General features: G+C 38.6%; 1 long non-coding RNA gene across 1 annotated transcript; it reads left to right on the top strand.

Moving 5' to 3' along the window:
- Window positions 1-11,204: 11,204 nt before the first annotated feature.
- LOC147622197 (uncharacterized) lies at window positions 11,205-13,171 on the top strand. The gene is made up of 2 exons (XR_015269730.1): window positions 11,205-11,660; window positions 12,957-13,171. It is a non-coding gene; the product is annotated as an uncharacterized LOC147622197 (long non-coding RNA).
- The last annotated feature ends 5,121 nt before the right edge of the window (window positions 13,172-18,292 follow it).

Here is an 18,292-nt window from a genome sequence, read left to right as displayed (position 1 = left end):
CAATATGTATCCTTCTTGCTCTCTTATTGTCCTCCTAGTCTAGCTAGCCTCAATCTACCAACACTAGAACCATGCTAAACATCGCTTTAAGTTCTGTGGACCTTCTCCTAACATTGATCTAACTGGTCTTACCTATTACCAATTCTTCTTTTGAAGGCAAATCCAACCGACTCAAAAACCCTATCTGGATAAAGATTTCTCTCTTTTATGTCCCGCTGAGCCCTCCTAACTCTTAGGCTACCCTATTTTCATGAAGATATGGCTCTAAAGTCTCATAGGTGCCCATAACTGACTTACTATTGATTGACCGCTATTGATTGACCGCTGGCCCGCTATTGCTAATTGCTGATGGCTGACTCAGTAGGAGTAGACTTTCTTAGCTCTGAGTCCTCTAGGACCTCTAAACCCTCTGAACACTCAAACCATGAAAAGATATAACTCTATAAACATCTAGCTAATCACAATCAAGTCACAAGAGCTGCTCCAAAATGATCACTTTGCCCACAAACCTGCCTGACTTCTGTCAGACTTCTGACTATTGGAATTGACTCAAAATAGCCTCCATTGTATCCAAAAAGACCAAAACGACCCTTTTACCACATCTGCCAACCCCCTAGACGTACAACTATCTATAGTTAACACTCTTTTGACCCTTTCTGATTGTAAATTCTCAATAGAAGAAGACTGTTTCGATCATGAGACAACTTTGACTCTTAGAACGTCAGACACTTCTTCACACGTGTTCTATCTCAATAAAATCGAATAGAACAACTCAAACCAAGCTCCATAACTGAAATTCTCATTGACCATTTCATGGATACAACCTTCAAACTCACTATTCTCTTCACAAAACAAAGATAAACTGTCTCAACACCCCTCAGACAATGGGTCCAAACATATCAGAAAAACACACTGAAAATTGGGGATTCTCCACTTGTAGATTCTAGCTACTAATTCAAACTACACCGAATTCACTAACACAAACTACAGGCCTTCCCTATGAAATTGTTGAGTATGTTATTACCATTGACTTTCATATGGTAGATGTAGATCATTCACTCTATATGAAAAAGAGTGATAAGGGGATTGTTATCATTACCATTTATGTGGATGACTTGATTATTGGGGATGACAAAGAGTAGGAGTTGAGCATGTGAAGGGTCTCCTCAAGAAGAAATTTGACATGAAGGATATAGGTGAGCTGAGATGCTTTCTTGGCATTGAGTTCATCAGGACACCTGAGGCCATATGGTTGTCATAGCAATAGTATGCTTTGGACATGTTGTATGGTAGAACTAGTTGTCTCAGCCCATTTTGTACCACTGGATCAGAATGGCATGCTGAGTGCGAATACAAGTGAGATATTGGAGAATCCCACTATGTACAAGAAGATAGTGGGTAGCTTGATCTACCTGATGATCACCATGCCAAAATTAAACTACACAGTTGGGTTGGAGATCCACTTTATGCAAGTTCCTCAAAGAACCACATTTGGATAGTTTGAGGTGCACACTACTCTACGTGAGGTCCACAGTGTGGATTACTGTCTCTTTTATGAGGCTATTATAGAGGATACATTGATAGAGATTGGGCTGGTAGCATCTTGGACAGAAGATCCACTTATATTTTCCTTTGGGAGTGGTGATGTTACTTGGAGCAACAAGAAGTAGCCAACAGTTTCCTTGTCGAGTATAGAGGCAGAGTACAAGGGTGCTATGATGGTAGCATGCGATGGTAGCATGTGAGGTAGCTTGGTTACACAAGCTACTTGGAGATTTGGAGCTATATGTGGACAGGTAGGCTGTCATTTATTGTGACAACCTTAGTAGCATACAGTTGGCTAGGAACCTAGTGTTTCATGCACAGACCAAACACATAGAGGTCCAATATCACTTCATCAGAGAGAAGGTCTTGGCAGGAGATATTGATCTAGTGTATGTCAGCATAGAGGAGATTTGGAGCTATATGTGGACAGGTAGGCTATCATTTATTGTGACAACCTTAGTAGCATACAGTTGGCTAGGAACCTAGTGTTTCATGCGCAGACCAAACACATAGAGGTCCAATATCACTTCATCAAAGAGAAGGTCTTGGCAGGAGATATTGATCTAGTGTATGTCAGCATAGAGGAGCAGGATGGTGACATTTGCACCAAGGCCTTAGGAGCTTAGAAGCTTCATAGATTTTGCAGCATGTTTGGAGTCTTAGAGATGGAGTTGAGCTTGAGGGGGATTGTTGAGATGTCAACCTCAACCAGAGTTGACAACATTCCACATTTACATCATTGGCATGTTTGGTAGCCAACACGATGGATCTTTGCCAGTGATTCTATAGCTTGACTACACCTACATAGTCCACTTGCTCGGTTATGCCATACTTATCTTGCCGGCTCACCTATTTATTGTGTTCATGTTATGAACGGCTTGTACATAGTAGTCTAGTGCTTATGTTGGGTTTTCACTTATCTTTTATAGCATTCTGAGCGAAAGAGGAAGAAGAAGATTTTAACCTTCCATCTTTTTGTGTGTCATACACCATTGATGTGTGATTGTGTGTCATCCATTGTTTTGTATGTGTACTTGAAAGAGCTCAAGCTATCTCTCCACCCCTAAATCTTTTCATAATGGCATGCGATGGAGTGGGTGATGAGAATGATAATTGGTATAACTTGAGGGCATATAGCTTGAGGGAAGGACAAGATGTTGAGGTGGACAAGAGAAAGCATAGCGTCATGCTACTAAGCTTCTAAACCTTTTTATAAGGTTCAAACCTTACAATAATCAAGTGTTTTCATAGCAACATGAACTTAATTAATGAGAGTATAGATGCTAGAATGAATTAATGATGAAAGTATAGAATTGAAGTTATTATTTGATTAGTGTAGATTAAAAAAGAGGAATTAGCTAACAAAAGCTAATGTAATTATTAACAAGTTTTTGAAACTCTATGAGACATCTTGCTTGAAATTTTTGAAATAAGATAGAATGATAATTGTGACACTTGTCCCAAAAAAAAGAGTTTGTATTTATGTCACATGTTAGATACAATCCCATGAACTCAACCATGATAAAACAAGGCTTTTGGGGAAAAAAGTGAAAGAATAGAGATAAAAAAACCCTGAGATAGGTTCATACTATGAAGGGTACGTACACATGTCCATCCAACTTCACCTATTTCAAGGAAATAAGTAAGAACTATGTGATAGATGAAAATAAGTAGACCACAACTGAGCATGACATATGTAAACAAGGAGGCCATGTAGATGCAGATGTTAGAATTCATGGTGCTCATGCTAGATTCAAACATGTGGAGGAGAGAGACCCCAAAATACAAGAAGAGATCTTTCTTATTAAGTTGCTTGGAAATACAACTTGGCTTGTGCACCCCTTGCCTATTGCCTTCTAGCTTCACCTTTAAATAGGTGAGCTAGTGGACCATAAGTCCATTCACACACACACCCTTCTCCTACCCTTTTACATGACCTCAATCTTTTAATACCCCCCCTCAATACCAACTATGAAGAAAATTGGAATAGGTGGTATTGGACATAGGTTGCCGTTATAACATTAGGCATACAAGGTTTAGGAATATAGGTGTTGTTACATTGAGATTTAAAACAATTTCTAAGTGGAGTTAGAGGCTGATGCCAAGTTAGCCTCTGACTCTTTGTTAGGACATTTAGAAGTGATATGCCCCATTTGTTTACACTTGTTACATTTCATCTTGTTGGGATATTTAATCCAACAATTATTTGCCAAATGACCTACCTTTTTGCAATGGGTACACCTTACTTTTTGCTCCACTTGATGTGACAAAGCTTGTTTGGTATGCAATGAAGTTGATGCATTTGAAGATTCAGCTCCTCCCGTTGGCCTCTTTTCTTCATCAAGGCAAGATTGAATGACTCCTTCAAGGGTAGGATTAGGTATGTTCTTTAGGAGGGTGGTGACTAAGGTGGGGTACACTGTCTTGACCGCATTTAACAAAACAGCCACTGCATCATCTTCATCCATTCTCGCATTCACTGATGCAAGTTGAGCCATAAGGCCCTTCAAGTGAGAGATAAAGGCCCCAATGCCATCTCCCTCTTTGAGCTCCAAGCTAAAAAATTCAATTTTAAGTGAGATCTTGGAATTCTTACCACGAGCTCCATAGAGCTTGTCAAACTCATCCCATTTCTCCTTTATAGTCGGAAGCTGGTCCACATGGTGAATAAGAGCCTCATCAAGATGAAGCATGATGATGGCTTGTGCCCTCTCATCATCTTCAATATCTTCAATCTTAGTTCAATCAATAACCTTAGTGCCGGAGATGAATGGCCAAAAACCTTTGGACATCATCTTGTACTTGACAAGAACTTGCCAAGTGTGGAAGCCCTCGCTTGAGAACTTCTTAATTTGGGTGTTTTCTTTTGACATTGGGTATTGAAGGAAGATTACAAGATTATAATGGGCTGCAGCATTTATGAAGAAGAAAACCAGAAAATTTGAGATGTTTTGGCAAACATGTGTGTGGCTGTTATTTGAATATTTATGGGTTGTCTATATCTCAAGACGACATTGGGATTGATTGATGTGTTCAATTAATTGTTTAACTAACGTGGATAGCATCTAAGTATAGCAACGAGAAGTGCAAGGATACTAATTGAGGTGTCGCACTGCATGAGATATGCGAGGGTACCGATTCAGGTGTCACACTATATGAGGGTACAGATTGAGGTGTCGTATGGCTGGTGGATTGAGAGGTGGTGTGAAGATGATGATCATTTTTCTTTTGTGAATCATGTATTAGACTTCAGAGTGATAATCAGTGTGATGATCTCACCAATTTAGATGTCGCACGATTTTTCTTATTGGCATTCCATGTCTATTAGAGACTATGAGCCATGCCTTTGTGCCTCTGAGCCATGTTCCGACCTCTAAGTTTACCTTGCAACAAGTAATGACATTTTTCTTACATAACTGAGGACAGTTGCTTCCTCAAATGGGAGGACTGTTACAGGTATATATTTTATCATATTTTTGATGATTTAATAACTGTACAAAAATATGTTTAATTTAATTTGTGTAAGATTCAGCTTAATGGAATGTACAAGTGAGCACAAGATTAATATATGTGCAAATGTGCACAAAGTTATTTTATGTAACTAGGCTTATTAGCAATTATATTTGGGCAAAGGTTTTTATATGTACAAACCTTAGGGATTTTGATATGGTTCAAAATATGTAAGGAAATATCCCAAAAGTGGGAAAAGCAAGCCCAATTTGTACGCACATCTATTCTTAGCTCCTTGGGCTATTTTTATGAATAAAATTCTCTAAATACTCATGTCGTGGAAGTGGAGTTACACGGCGTGGGGGGGGGAGATTGCACCCAATCTTATCTTGATGGTGATGTTATTCTATTTCTCTTACCTTGTGTTATTCTATGTTATGTGATTTCAATTTAATTCAAGTCTTTGTTTTAATTTTTGATATATTCTATGAGTTTTTAATTATTTCTTCAAGAAGTACAAAAGGGCCCCGTGACATTACCCGCCTCCAAGAACATTCATTGAAGATCCTATGCCTTTTATCATAAAGCACATCATGAAATTTCTCACTTTGTAAGCCTTCTAAGAAAAGAGATCAATCTAGTTTGGATAGATTTCTTGTCATGCTCACACCTGCTAATGTTAATGTATTCTCTAATGTTAAAGATACTTTGTCATGTTAATGCATTCTCTGATCGTCTCCATCTCTTTTTTTTTTCTTAAAAGTGTTTAACAGGTTTACTAAACTCCATTTGGCTCCCATCTTGGCATAAGAAGCAATAAAAAAGGATTGTTTCAAATCTTCATATGTTGCTTTGCCTTCTGGTTCTAAAGTTCTAAACCACTTGGCAGCCTCATGCTTTAGGGTAAAACCTATTGAAATGTCAAGCTCAACTAGATCTGACACTTATGTGCCTGGGTGAATGTTCCACATTTACATCACTGGTGCATTTGTTAGCCAACACAATGGATCTTCACGAGTGATTCTATAGTTGGACTACACCTACAAAGTCCACCCATCAAGTTATGGCATACTTATCTTGCCAGCTTACCTATTCAACAATTTCACATTATGGACCACTTGTACATAGTACTCTAGGACTTATGTTGGGTTTTCACTTATCTTTTTAGAGCCTTCTTTTGAGAGTGAGAAGAAGAAGAAGAAGATTTTAGCCTTCCATCTTTGTGTGTGTGTTATCCATTGCTGTGTGAGTGTGTGTGCGCTTGCAAGAGCTTAAGCTCTCTCTCCTCCCCCAATCTTTTCATGGTATCAGAGCCTGGTTCAAGCTAAGGAGGTGAGCGACAAGCAAAGGAAGCTACGAAGGCAAAGTAAGTGTTACACGGATAAGAGCATCATCAACTCTTCCCCTTCTTGTTTAGGTACGACACCCCATAGGTAGCTCCTAAGAGCTACACACCTCCAATTTGGAGCTATCTTCGTAGGGTGTGGAGGTTCCTGTAAGGTGCACACTAGTTTATAGTATAGTTTTACAGCCAAAATCATGTTTTGGGTGCATTTCAATCTTCGTTCGATCACTACAAGGTGTTTTTGGGCAGTTCTAGTTGAGAACTATATCTGCTCAAAGCCTAGTTATTGTAATGCAACAATACATTTTGGGAGTGCAAAAAGTGTTTGCACATATATTACTGATCTTGGGTGTATGTAGATGTACTTTGGTCACAGCTGGTGACATACAATGTTTGCAAAAGTACCGCTTGTCTGATGGACTTCCGTGCTTGAAAGTTTAGAATAATCAATTTTCCGATGGGTAAAGGATTTTGGGACTATGTTGAAGGGATGATGGGGAGCCTCTAGAGTTTCTTGAAGTGAATGCCACTCTAGCAGATGTAAAGGCATTTAAGGATTGGAACCAAAGTGCAAGGAAAGACATGTATTGGCTAATTAGTGTCACAGACACAATGATAGGACACATAAAGGATGCCAACACTCCAATAGTTGCATAGAAGAACTTGGTGCAAATGTTCAAAACAAACATAAAGGTAAGGAAATTGTAGCTAAACAAGAGCTACATACAATGGAGAAGAAAAGCATGTATATCAATGAGTATGCTTTAAAGATCAAAAGCATTGTGCCTTGGTCCTATCAATGTATAAGTGAAGATGATGATTTAGTCAGTGTCTATCTCTAAATGGGCTTGGTAAAGAGTACAAGCCATTCAAGATCTCGATTGCAATTAGGGAGAATGTTTCCAACTTTTGGGACTTACTGTCTATGTTAATCATATAAGAAAAGTCCTTGGGTGAGGAATCTTCTTCACAAAGCAAGAACATATCAAAATAGGCCTTCTACTCCAATTTGGGTAGAGGCAGAGGTAGAGGTCATGGTCAAGGCCAAGGTGGTGGTTGACATGGAAACCGTAACTATGGACAATAACAGCCCAATGATTCACAGTAGTACAACACACATAGTGGAAGGGGCTAGTCTCAAGGTAGGGGGAGCCAAAGAGGCCGTGAAAATTAGAACAACCAACAATCAAGAATAGGTTCTGGGAGAGTGCTATTATAGTGGCAAACTAAGCCATTTTTCTACAGAATATTGTAAGCAGAGTGATATGAAGAATGGAAAATTATAGCAAAATAATTATGTCTCTTCAAGCAATCAGGCTGAAGATATATATGAGAATTTATTTGTTATGTAGCACATGGTAAATACAATGACTACAGATGTATCCACAAATGCTAATGATGTATGGTATGTGGACTTGGGAGCCTCTAACCATACGACCTATTATGGTGATTGGTTTAGAGATGTTAAGAACTTGGAAAAACTATGGCTCATCCTATTGCTTATATTGGGAATGTGCCATTGGCTATGCAGGATGATAAGATGAAGTACTTGTCTAATGTACTTTATGTGCCTAATAGCACAAAGAAATTAGTTTCTATTGGTGGGCAGATGATTGAGTAGGGTTCACAGGTATTCTTTAACCTTGATGGCCATTTGGTTGCAAAAACTGGGCATAATGTTTACTTTAGATGTAAACAAACTTGAGGTCAAAGCTACTATGTTTGCATAAGGTACAAGTGTTGTGGGGTTGATATAGATATTTGGCACAAACGTATTGGTTGAGCAACGATTGAAGTATATGCAAAATTCTAAAATTGTTACACATGTTTGCCAAAGTTTAAGGTGGATGGAATGCATAAGGTGTGCTAAAGTTTAAGGTGGATGGAATGCATAAGGTGTGCTAAAGTTTAAGGAGAATGGAATGTATAAGTTTTGTGAAGCATGTCAATTTGGAAAGCAAACAAAGAATGTATTTCCAAATGACATAAATGTAAGCAAGAGGGCACTTATGTGGTGCACTTAGATGTATGGGGACCAACAAAGATGGCATTAATGGAAGGATGTCGCTATTATGTGTCTTTCATTGATGACCAGATCCAATAGAGTGAAAAACCTTGTTCGGAGATTGATGTATGATGGTTATGTAGCTCACCATTATGTATACATGGCAAAGCTCAAGATTTTGAACCCACATACTTTGAGGATGCTGTTGGGCATGCAAATTGGTATACAACCATGGATGAAGAAATGGATGCAAATAAGACATGGGAATTGGTGCCTTTGCTTGAGGGTAAAAAGGCCATTGTTTGTAAGTGGGTGTGTGAAGCACAATACAAATGGAAGCATTAGCAGAAACAAAGCTAGATTGGTTGCTAAATATGCTCAGACCTATGGCATTGATTATGAGGAGACATTCAATCCCATTGCCAAGATAACAACTATGAGAGATGTAATTGCAATGGTTGTGTCAAAAGGTTGGGTCTTACATCAGATGGATGTAAAGAATGCATTCTTGCATGGTGAGCTACAAGAAGAAGTATATTTAGACCAAACACCTGGTTATGAGGATTGGAGTCACCCATATTAAGTGTGCAAGCTACGTAAAGCCTTGTATGGTATGAAACAGGCACTGAGAGCTTGGCATGACAAAATTGTGTTAAGAAATCTGGTGCCATTGAGCACAAGGAAGAGGTAAGGAGTGAGAATGAGTAGCCAAGTAAGAGCAAAGTCTAGCATAAAGCTATATGAGCAAATGGAATTATCTCACATTCATGTACAAGCCCAAGTGTGTACCTCCTCATATAAAAGGGGGCCATTTCAAGCAATGAACATATCACTTGCACTTATCTCAAGTCTCTTGGTATCTAATTTTTCTTGAATGCATCTTAATTAGCTCTCACTCATGATGAGTTTTCTTCACTTTTAGTGTTGTCATTAGTATAAGATTAGGCTTTGATTAGGTAGATGTCATATCATCAAGAGAGCTTGATCCATGCTTCTTAACATGGTATTAGAGCCTAGGTCTAACTCTACTAGCTTAGCTTTAGCTGTAGCTCATTAGCTAGATTAACATTGGTTTTAGGAAGTGATTAGCATTAGGTTTTCCTTAGGTCTTTAGCTGCTTCTAGTTTGTGGGGCAGTCAATAGAGGAAAAACTTTTGGGTATGCTGGTGCCTTAGCCTACACCCTCTCTTAAGGTACAAGGAGGTGAGTGAATTGCAAGGGAGAGTAGCTCCAGCGGTGAAGGCGATGACCTAAAGCACAACGATAGAGAGCAGAGACTGGACCACAATAGACTGCATAGATAGCAAGCGAAGCAGAGGGCATAACAACATGCTTGCTTTGTGTCCACGACGAGGAGATAAGGTTCTTTAAAAAAAAAGTTTGTCAACGGTTCAAAAACCTTATCCTCCTTACGAGGGTGTTCCCATGGGCTTCACACTATATTCACATCCGCATCAAAATCTTTATAACCTTTGTAAATTTCCATGGGTAAATGAGTTCTGCCTCATCTCATCCACTTTTCAACAAAAGCACCATACGTGTCAAAATGAGCTCTTATATAATGAAGTTTATGTATGTTGGGAATAGACACTGGCCATATAAACTATGAGCATGAGCTAAGACCTCCCATGAGAGAAGAGAGTGAAAAAATTGTATGTGTGTCGTGCCTTATGAGGAAAAACCATGATGTATATGCCAAAATATCCTTGAAATATCTACATCACAATCCTATTCCACGAAGAATGTAGGTTCCTCAGATATGGTCTCTTCTATACTCTCCAAACTATCTCAAATTTAATTCAACTCACGTAAATGCACCAAGCATGTTGATTGTGACTTCATTGAAAAAAATCAACCACCACTGATGGGACATTGTTGCTGCTCAAGGATAATTAAAAAAGAATCATATTCATGTCACATATGAGCATGTTAAGTGCTGAAATCATGATGAATATAATAGAATATATGCTTTCCTTTCAAATAGCATTGCCAAGCTTCTATACATGATAGTGGCATTACAATGGGTGCATTATCACATTGAATATTGGCATAGACTTTGTATACAAGGTGGTGGCATAGCAATGGGTGCATTGTCATATTTTATAGATCTTCAAAGTTCACACTTGAGCGTGATAATGTCATGGGTCCATGAAAAGAAACAATATTAAACGTCTTGAACACTATAAGTGTTATGATGAAAGCAACAATTTATTCCATAAGAATAGGAGGAGTAAGGACTTTTATAAGGTTACTTTCATGGGTCCATGAAAAGAAATAATATAAAACATCTTGAACACTATAGGTGTTATGATGAAAGTGTCATGGGTCCATGAAAAGAAATAATATAAAACGTCTTGAACACTATAAGTGTTATGATGAAAGTAACAATTTATTCCATAAGCATAGGAGGAGTAAGGACTTTTATAAGGTTACTGTCATCATGAAAGCATAGGAGTAAGGAATTTTATAAGGTTGCTTTCATCATAACACTATAAGTCTTATGAAAGCAATAATTTATTCCATAAGCATAAGAGAGGAGTAAGGAATTTTATAAGGTTGCTTTCATCATAACACTATAAGTCTTATGAAAGCAACAATTTATTCCATAAGCATAGGAGAGGAGTAAGGAATTTTTCATCATAACACTATAAGTCTTATGAAAGCAACAATTTATTCCATAAGCATAGGAGAGGAGTAAGGAATTTTAAACGGTTAATTTCATCATAACATCGTAAGTGTTATGAAAATAACAATTTATTCCATAAGCATAGGAGGAGTAACACTATAAGTGTTATGAAAGTAACAATTTATTCCATAAGCATAGGAGGAGTAACACTATAAATTGTTATGAAAGTAACAATTTATTCCATAAGGGTTATGAAAGTAACAATTTATTCCATATGGAATAAATTGTTACTTTCATAACACAACAATTTATTCCATAAGCATGGGAGGAGCAAGGAATTTTATAAGGTTAGTAATGCAAAGGGATTAAAAAAATTAGGAAAGGTTAGTAATTCAAAGGGTTTGAGAGTCAAGTGTATGGTACTTGGGAGTGAAGGCATGTGTGAGCACTTGTGTATTTCCTCCAAATGGCCGCCGCCGGTAAGCAAGAGACGCTCGTTCCTCTCCGGCGGCGGCAGGCGGCCTCAAAGGAACCAAGCCTACCTCTCCACCTCCAACTTCGCCTCCTGGAAGCGTGAGCGCAAACGACAACAGGCGGCCCGTTTTCAACTCATGCTCGACCTCCTTGACGACGTCAACGATGAACGCGAGACGCTTCTTCACATTGCAACCGACAACCTTCTCAAAGATGTAACCCCGCCCACCCCTCCCTCTCCGCCCCGCCCCGCCCCGCCCCGCCCCCTCCTCCTCCTCCTCTACGTAAGGCTAAATCCCAATCAAGGTTAATTTTGATTAACTTGTTCCGTTTATTTTTTATCCTCTTAACATAGAAGTACTATTTATCATCATTTGACCATTTCATTTAGGAAAACTTTTCTTAAGACCCCGTAAACATTGAATGTTAAGGTATTATACTAGGCATTTTGTAACCTTATTCAAGTTCATTGAAAAAGCTTGGGATGCTAATACGGCTCATGACTTCATTAATTATTATTATTTAAGTATTGAGAGCCCTCCTGCAGCCACAAGTGAAGGTAAATGCCAAAAGGATAAAAAAGGCCGCACATGTTTTGATGTGGTAGCAGAGACAAGTCTGCCTCATGCACACTCAAGGATGATTGGAAGACACCATGAAAGATTTCCATATTACTGAGATGTGCAGGTGCTAAAAAGGCAAAGAAGGGTTGTTGCAAGATCAGCCTGTCCAGTTTTATCCAGTCACCCTTAAATTAACCCAATATAACTTAAATGAATATAAATTAGTCTAATTAATCAAAAATATGATGAAATGATAAACAAATGATCTTTCCATACTTAGAGTGATCCAATTTATTTTTCCATAGATGCACCATTACAAGTATACTAGTCCCTATAGGTTTTAGATGATTCACATCAAAAATGTAATTTTACTAATTAGATTATTAATATTTGCAGGCCTTCTAATAGTCTGGAAGAATTTTGAAAAAGAGATCATTAAAAATCCAACCATTGGATTTACAATTTTTACTAACTACCACATTCTACTAATGTCTCAGTATCTACCCACTCTTTTGATTTACAAGATTGAGGATTTTAAGTGGTAGCTATTGTGAGTACAAAAAGTGGCATATATTATAACACTTTAAAGACCTTGAAATATTTAAAGAAAATAGACAAATATCTTAAAATTTTCTCAAAGAATCAAGTTAAGCTCCATATTATGTGAAGATCTGAGGTACAAAGTGGAAATCTCATATGAGTTTATATGTAAAAGATATTAGCATTTTATGGAATCAGTTCAAATTTGGGACAGGGTGTATACATTGACTTTGTATCTAAGAAAATGAGGACTTTTGACTATCTAATGCTTGATAAAATTATGCAACTATATTTCCAACTTTGAATATGATGTTCCAACAAAAGAACTTGAAACGAAATTCCTTCATTTACTAGGAGAGATTAGCCCCACTAAAGGTAAACAAATGCCTATTTTTTTACTGTTTACAGGGTGCCTGAGTGGATAAAACTAGGCACCCTGATCTTGCAACCACCCAGAAATTGGCACATTATGACGATGATGACTACACAATAAGGTAATTATCTGCTATGCTGTTGAGTTAATAGTGACAGAAGACAAATCTTGGGACTTAACTACCAACACAAATTTATTGGTGGCAACATTAGCATTGACATTGGCATTTACAGCTTTGTTCACAGTTCCCCAAGCGATAACATCAGGAGGTGGCAACATCATCCAAGAAAGTCTAAAGCATAACATGGCATTCATTGTATTATTGTGTGCTCTAACGATGGCAACATCATCCAAGAAAGTCTAAAGCATAACATGGCATTCATTGTATTCTTGTGTGCTCTAACGATGGCATGCTTGATGATGCTAATTGTGATAGTCTTTGCAACTATTCCCCTTTACCACTCGACCTGAAGTCCGTGCTCTTATTCTTGGTATCACATGGGTGTGCATTGTCATAATGGGTCTCTCCCTCATTACGTCTTATCTCATAGCTATCTACATCTACATGGGCTCCTTCTTTACATATGTCATGCTCAGTTGTGGTTTACTTATTGTCATCTATCACATAGTTCTTGCTTATTTCCTTGAAATAGGCGAAGTTGGATGGACATGTGTACGTACCCTCCATAGTATGAACCTATCCCAGGGTTTTTTAATCTCTATTCTTTTCACTTTTTTCCCCAAAAGCCTTGTTTTATCACCATGGTTGAGTTCATGGGATTGTATCTGACATGTGACATAAATACAAATTCTTTTTTTTGGGAAAATTATCACAATTATCATTCTATCTTATTTCAAAAATTTCAAGCAAGATGTCTCATCGAGTTTCAAAAACTTGTTAGTAATTACATTAGCTTTTGTTACCTAATTCCTCTTTTTTAATCTAGACTAATCAAATAATAACTTCAATTCTATACTTTCATCATTAATTTATTCTAGCATCTATACTCTCATTAATTAAGTTCATGTTGCTATGAAAACACTTGATTATTGTTGTAAGGTTTGAACCTTATAAAAAGGTTTAGAAGCTTAGTAGTGTGATGCTATGCTTTCTCTTGTCCACCTCAACATCTTATCCTTCCCTCAAGCTATATGCCCTCAAGTTATACCAATTATCATTCTCCTCACCCACTCCATCGCATGGTGTTATGAAAAGATTTAGCGGAGGAGAGATAGATTGAGCTCTTGCAAGCGCACACACACAAGAATGGATAACACACAATCACATAGCAATGGTGGATAACACACAAAAAGATGGAAGGTTGAAATCTTCTTCTTCCTCCTCTTTCTCTCAAAAGAATGCTATAAAAGATAAGCGAAAACCCAACATAAGCACTAGACTACTAATACAAGCCATTCATAACATGAACACACTAAATAGGTGAGCTGGCAAGATAAGTAAGGCATAACTGGAGAAAGTGGATTATGTAAGTGTAGTCAAGCTATAGAATCACTGGCAAAGATCCATCGTGTTGGCTACCAAACATGCCAATGATGTAAATGTGGAATGTCACCCACGCAAGTCATGAGTGTCAAATCTAGTTGAGATTGACATTTCCACACTCCCCCTCAAGCTCAATTCCAGCTCTAAGAATCAAAACACGCTGCAAATCTATGAAGCTTCTCAGCTCCTAAGGCCTTGGTGCAAATGTCACCATCCTGCTCCTTTATGCTAACGTACACAAGATCAATATCTGCTGCCAAGACCTCCTCTTTGATGAAGTGATATTGGACCTCTATGTGTTTGGTCCGCACATGAAACACTAGGCTCCTGGCCAACTATATGCTCCTAAGGTTGTCACTATAAATGATAACCTACCTATCCACATATAGCCCCTCACACCATCCAAAAGTGGTTTATGAAGAACTTGCATAAAGTGGCTTTCCAACCCAACTGTGTAGTTCAAGTTTGGCATGGTGATCATCATGTAGATCAAACTACCCACTATCTTCCTGTACATAGTGGGATTCTCCAATGTCTCACTTGTATTCGCACTCAGCGTGCCATTATGATCCAGTGGTAAATAATGGGCTAACAGCCAGTTCTACCATATTTGGACAACATGTCCAAAGCATACTGTTGTTGTGAGACGACCATATGGCCTCAGGTGTCTTGATGAACTCAATGCCAAGAAAGCATCTCAGCTCACCTAAATCCTTCATGTCAAATTTCTTCTTGAGGAGACCCTTCACATGCTCAACTCCTACTCTTTGTCATTCCCAATAATCAAGCCGTCCACATAAACGGTAATGATAACAAACTCTTTTTCATATAGAGTGAATGGTCTACATTTGCCATATGAAAGTCAATGGTAATAAGATACTTGGCAATTTCATAGGGAAGGCCTGTAGTTTGTGTTAGTGAATTCAGTGTAGTTTGAATAGTAGCTAGAATCTACAAGTGGAGAATCCATGGGCAAAGTGATCATTCTAGAGCAGCTCTTGTGACTTGATTGTGATCAACTAGGTGTCTATAGAGTTATATCTTTGCATGGTTTGAGTGTTTAGAGAGTTTAGAGGTCCTAGAGAACTTAGAGCGAAGAAAGTCTACTCCTGTTGAGTTAGCCCATCAACAATTAAGCAATCAGTGGTCAATCAATAGTAAGTCAGTTATAGACGGCATTGAGACTTGAGAGCCATATCTTCATGAAATTAGGGTAGCCTAAGAGTTAGGAGGGTTTGACAGACATAAATGAGAAAATTCTTAATCTAGATAGGGTTTCTAAGTCGGTTGGATTTGCCTTCAAAAGCATAATTGGTAATAGGTAAGACCAGTTGGATCAGTGTTAGCAAAAGGTCCGCATAACTTAAAGGGATGTAAAGCATGGTTTTGGGGTTGATAGATTGAGGCTAGCTAGACCAAGAGGACAATAAGAGAGCGAGGAGGATACATATTGAGGCCAGATTTGACGTTAGACATCTGAGCCAGTTTACAAGCAACTAGGGTAGATTAGTGTCAACAGGGCATCAGTAAAGGGGAGTTGACAAGTTCTAAGAAGTTTAGGATCAAGTGTTTGTAGTTGGCTGTCACACACTAGAGGACACTCTGGAGATCAGGCAGACGTGTTTCTGTCTCGAATCTGCTTTAGACATCTGTTCTAAACTACGATCAAAATTTGATCATTTCTGCGTCAGTCATCTGAGATAGTTTTCAGTCAGCTTTTCTGTCGGAAAGGGGACATAAGAAGATTGAACAAAGTTTGGTAAGCCCTTGGGATATTGGGAATAAGGTTAACCAGGTGTGGGAGGATTGTAGAGGCTCTAGGAGGACTCGTTTTGGGCTGAAGAAAAAGGGAGGATTTCATAGATAGTGTTCTATCATTTCTACGTCAGGCTGAAGTGAATTCACGTCAGTAAAGAGTGTTGATGAGTGATCTGAAGTTTTGAGACAAGTTTTTGAAGTGTGCTGGTGATGGCAGTGGATAATTTTTTGCCTGGGATCATCAGCAGAGTCACGACATGATTAATAATCACGTCGTGTCATTTTGATAGAAATCATGGAATCTTCTCTCGGTATTCTCAAGTGTTCACAACTTCCTTTGGTGTCAAGAATCACGTAGAAACCCTCTTGCATAATTCTCCTTTTGATTTGGAAAGTATCAATCGATGTGATTTTGTAGGGTTGAGAATCACGGATATGGTTTTTTCCCAAAATGGTCCACCCAAAATGGTCCAAGGATTATTCAGATGTTTTTGTTGATTTCGTCTCTCATGCAAAGATGAAAAATTAGGATATTCTTGCAGATGTAGGGGCCATTGATCTCAATAGTTGGTTGTGGCATCAATAGCTTAATATTATACACACTAAAATGGGTGAGTAATGTGTTGAGATGTCAAGCTCAACTAGAGCTGACACTCACGATGTGCCTGGGTTTCCACATTTATATCACTAGCACGTTTGGTAGCCTAACACGATGGATCTTCGCCAGTGATTCTATAGCTGGTGGACTACACCTACAAAGTCCACCCCCACCGAGTTATGGCATACATATCTTGCTAGCTCACCTATTTAGCATGTTCACATTATGGACTTTTGTTGGGTTTATGTGTGTGTTACCCATTGTTGTGTGAGTGTGTGCGTGTGCTTGCAAGAGCTCAGGCTCTCTCCTCCCCCAAACCTTTTCATGGTATGAGAGCCTAGTTCAAGCTAAGGAGCTCAGAAGCAAGAAAAAGAAGTTATGAAGGCAAAGAAAGCAGTACACAGGTAAGAGCATCACCATCTCTTTCCCTTCTTGTTTAGGTACGACACCCTTTGGGTAGCTCTGGGAGCTACACATCTCTGATTGAGAAGCTGCCTTTGCAAATGTGGAGGTGCTTGTGTTTTTCTTATTCTTTTTTAATACTTTTTATTAAAATTTTGTGGCTAGATTCGTGTTTCGACCTCCATTCGGCCACTATAAGGTGTTTTCAGTAGTTTGAAGACATTCTGATTGAGAAGAACTGTCTCTGCTCGAAACCTAGTTATTGCAGTGCATCAGTGCGTTTTGGGAGTGCAGACTATATTTGCACATGTATTGTTGATCTTGGGTGTATGTACATGTACTCTGGTCACATCTGGTGACATAAAGGTTGTGTAGTATGAAGGGTACGTACACATGTCAAATTTTCTCGGACACTAAAATGGGTGAGTAATGTGTTGAGATGTCAAGCTCAACTAGAGCTGACACTCACGATGTGCCTGGGTTTCCACATTTATATCACTAGCACGTTTGGTAGCCTAACACGATGGATCTTCGCCAGTGATTCTATAGCTGGACTACACCTACAAAGTCCACCCCCACCGAGTTATGGCATACATATCTTGCCAGCTCACCTATTCAGCATGTTCACATTATGGACTTTTGTTGGGTTTATGTGTGTTACCCATTGTTGTGTGAGTGTGTGTGTGTGCTTGCAAGAGCTCAGGCTCTCTCCTCCCCCAAACCTTTTCATGGTATGAGAGCCTAGTTCAAGCTAAGGAGCTCAGAAGCAAGAAAAAGAAGTTATGAAGGCAAAGAAAGCGGTACATGGGTAAGAGCATCACCATCTCTTTCCCTTCTTGTTTAGGACGACACCCTTTGGGTAGCTCTGGGAGCTACACATCTCTGATTGAGAAGCTGCCTTTGTAAATGTGGAGGTTCTTGTGTTTTTCTTATTCTTTTTTAATACTTTTTATTAAAATTTTGTGGCTAGATTCGTGTTTTGACCTCCATTCGGCCACTATAAGGTGTTTTCAGTAGTTTGAAGACATTCTGATTGAGAAGAACTATCTCTGCTCGAAACCTGGTTCATCAGTGCATTTTGGGAGTGCAGACTATATTTGCACATGTAT

This window comes from Cibotium barometz, chromosome 29 (assembly GCF_041138505.1).
Source record: "Cibotium barometz isolate CiBa-2024 chromosome 29, ASM4113850v1, whole genome shotgun sequence".
NCBI lineage: Eukaryota > Viridiplantae > Streptophyta > Polypodiopsida > Cyatheales > Cibotiaceae > Cibotium > Cibotium barometz.
The sequence above is the reverse complement of the archived record's forward strand: the minus strand, read 5'-3'. Positions and strand labels throughout refer to the sequence as shown.